The sequence below is a fragment of the Triticum dicoccoides genome, chromosome 1B (genome assembly GCF_002162155.2).
Source record: "Triticum dicoccoides isolate Atlit2015 ecotype Zavitan chromosome 1B, WEW_v2.0, whole genome shotgun sequence".
Classification (NCBI taxonomy): Eukaryota; Viridiplantae; Streptophyta; class Magnoliopsida; order Poales; family Poaceae; genus Triticum; species Triticum dicoccoides.
This window is the reverse complement of record NC_041381.1, coordinates 405,220,825-405,224,392: the sequence shown is the minus strand read 5'-3', so window position 1 is coordinate 405,224,392 and position 3,568 is coordinate 405,220,825. Positions and strand designations below refer to the sequence as shown.

The window sequence follows — 3,568 nt, the reverse complement described above, 5'->3', positions numbered from 1 at the left end:
GATACATTCTTTAAACATGTGCTATGGTTTACCTGTTATTAGCATCCGTAGCGGGAATGGTTGCCGATCTCTGTTGGACACACTCGGATGGCAGTTCGGTGTGTGCATCAGATAACTGTATCCATTTTAGTTCTGCTTGCTCTGATTAAACTGGAAAGTACTGCCGTTATCTTATATGTTGTTCTATTAGGATTGAATACAACAAGAGACGTGCCCATTTCTGTTATAGTACCCCTGAATAAAATGGTAAATACTGCAGTTATCATATACAATCTCTCAGGAGTGAATACCACAAGAAGCGCATTTTTGTTAATATCCCCTGCTTCCTGATGTATTTGTTTCTTGGTAAAAGTGAACTTCCAATGAATATTTTTTTGCTGGAGCAGGCTGGAGGGGTATTCGGCTGTGCACATTTAATTATAGTATCTGGTGGAGATACCCTATTCAAGGACAGGGGGGCGGGGGTGTGAACTTTGTGAAATCCTGTCCTATTGATGACTTTGCAAACTTATCAGGAGGTGGTGTTAGGAAATCTAAACAGTTTAAACTATATAGGAAGACATTTATAGGTTAGAAACAATCTGTTCTACTTCTGCAGATTATCTAGATAAGTGATGAAGTTTACTTAGTATAGTATTTTTTTTCTGTCACTTCATTATCTACCAAAAGTGTGAACCCATGGTATGAGCCACTAATGCAAGCATCGTCATTCTTTTCTGAGTTTGTCTAATTCACATCTAAATGTTTTCTAAGGATGTCACATCTAAGCTCCCACAAATAACGCAGCAACAAGGAACAAAAAAAAGCTGGGGCAAAAAAAAATACACCACAAACATAGTGGACACAAGGTTAGACGTGACATAAATGTGTCCTAGACAGACCCTTCTTTTCTTAGTGAAACATCAACTTTCCAAAGACAATATTCCAAACTGGACAGTTGATACATAGAGCTATTTTACTTTAACATTTAAAGTGTGGCTGCAAATCTGGGATGCAGGAGGTGAAAATTCATTGTCTAATCTGTTTCTCAGTTTCCTCTTTCAGAAACGAGAGATTTTTCAAGACCTTGCTCCACTGCTGTGGCACTCCTTTGGCACTGTTGCTGCACTGCTCCAGGTAGGTTACAGTTATTGCACTGTTCTAAATTCAGTCGCAATGGCAAGAGTACATATGTACTTGTGCAATTCTTGTTATTTAAGTAAGGGTGGTTGTCCATGTGTATTGATTATTTCAATATGAAATTATTGATGGTTCTGCACATTTTCCTTATTCAGTCTGTCATGCTGTTTTGAAAATTTATGCAGGAGATTGTGTCAATTTACCCTTCACTTTCACCTCCTACTTTGTCGCCAGTTGCATCAAACCGTGTCTGCAATGCACTTGCACTTCTTCAGGTATGCTTTTACATGAGAAAGAAAAGGAAACCCTCACTCCTGGTGGGCCTTGTGGTGGATTGAGAATACTACTGCTTTCATATCATGCTTGCTTGCCATCTGCCCCTCAATTTCATTTTACTTTTTTTTAATTGCAGTGTGTTGCTTCACACCCTAAGACCAGGATCCCGTTCTTGAATGGTACTGAGCGCTGCTGTTTCTATGCCAAGTCTTAAATATTTCCATTGTTTATTGTTAAAAAGCTTTCCTCATTTTGGTGACTTTACAGAATAAGTAAATCTTAACTAGCAGTGGTTAATAATTAAGTCTTCTTCTTTTTCCTTTGCAGCTCACATCCCACTGTACCTGTACCCGTTCCTGAATACTACCAGCAAGACAAGACCTTTTGAGTACTTGAGGCTTACCAGCTTGGGTGTTATTGGTGCTCTTGTGAAGGTAAATTAAAACTAGATACTTATGCAAACTAGGAATGGATGGTCCATATAGATTTTTGCTTTAAATGGTGAGAGGGTTGAACCAGAGGGGAAAACAGTGATGGGGATTGGCTGTATTCTTTTTTTTTGTAGACTATATCTTGTTCTTTTGGTATTCTCATTCCAGTAATCCAGTCATTTTAATCAAATGGACTGGTTGGGATTGGATCCCAGGAATCTCAACAGGAACTGTTATTTTTGAAGCAAACAGGCTAATGATTTGTTAGAAATTATATTGTTTCTTCTTTTGGATATCCGATTCTGATATGTCAGAAACACAACATATCAAAAGTTAGCAATGACCAAACTGGCATGTAACAGAGACACTATAAAAGATAGCCAACATCCAGTTAGGCCAACATAACAGTGAACAAAACTATTGTCAATCAGCTCAGTTCTAGTGTTGTTGGATTTTTCTCGATTGTATTCTTGCAGTTTTGAAAATTCAGTTTATTCGGTTACTGAAAATTCAGTTAATTCAGTTAGGCACACAAATTTCAGAACTTTTGTGTGCCCTAGTACTTGGTGTTTGTAGAAAACCAGGAGTGTCAATGGGACTAGAATTCACTTGTTCTTATCTGGGTTTGTAAAACTTGTTCATGTACTGAACTACTAATGCCTTGTGATGCTCTGAATTACTTGTGATGCCTCTGAATTACTTGTGATCACATTGAGAAAGACTTGTAAAGATGATGATCATCTTTAACAGAAAACAATTTGTGATGATTTTGCTAGTTTGCTGGGTTTTGTCTCCGACCATCGTGTCGTGATGATTTTGCAGGTACCCCGAGAGGCCCTTGAGTTTGCCGGAATGTCGATTAACTTCCGTTCCGGCAAATTCGGGTACTCCATATGTCCTATTTTCAGCAAAGGTCATGCTGAAATTTTCCGTGAATTTTAGCATGAATTTGCTAAAAATAGGACATATGGGGTACTTGTGACTAATGCATGGGCCGGGGTATCTTAGTAGTTAATTAAGTAGGATCAAGTGCCCCGGCGTACTTGTGACTAATGCATGGCTTTTAGGGTGCCTCGGTGTCGATAAAAACCGAAATGATGAAAAGTTAGGCTTTTAGGGTGCCTTGGCGTCGAAAAACCCTCAATGATAAAAGCTTAGATTTTAGGATGCCTCGGTGTCGACAAACCCTAAATGATGAGACCATGATCTTGTTCCTTGACAATAACCAACTTTTTGACCAAACTTTGTTTCTATTTAGAGAGAAACATGGCCCACAACGATGAGGCCGGGGGTTCGGGCGGCAAGGCATTCTGGGAGCTGTCCCAGGAGATGGAGGAACAACCTCACGTGTATGAGGCCGCCGCCTTCCCCACCGATCCTGAGACCACGGATGGTGCCGCCGAGGATGACCACACTGATGCCACCACTGATGGTGCCGCCGAGGATGCCACCACTGATGATGGCGGCGCACGCACAGATAGCAGCCAGCCGAAGAGGCAACGGAAGGACCGGCGCCCGATCGTGCTCCGCACCCTCAAGGAGGAAGTTACTGAAGTGGACTCCAACGGGAATCCAACGGCGCCCGAACGAATAGTCAAGGGGTACTCGCCTCAGCTCGGGTGCATTGTCCGGAGCACCGTCTCGATCAACACCGAGAACCTGAGGCATCCTGACTGGGGGAATTTGCGCCACCTCCTCTTCACGAAGCTGCACGAACGATACAAGTTCCCCGCTGAATTCGA

The 3,568-nt window shown here is 41.6% G+C and overlaps 1 long non-coding RNA gene across 1 annotated transcript; it reads left to right on the top strand.

Moving 5' to 3' along the window:
- Window positions 1-857: 857 nt before the first annotated feature.
- LOC119305754 lies at window positions 858-1,858 on the top strand. Its single transcript, XR_005148765.1, has 4 exons — window positions 858-1,116; window positions 1,305-1,394; window positions 1,532-1,574; window positions 1,723-1,858. It is a non-coding gene; the product is annotated as an uncharacterized LOC119305754 (long non-coding RNA).
- The last annotated feature ends 1,710 nt before the right edge of the window (window positions 1,859-3,568 follow it).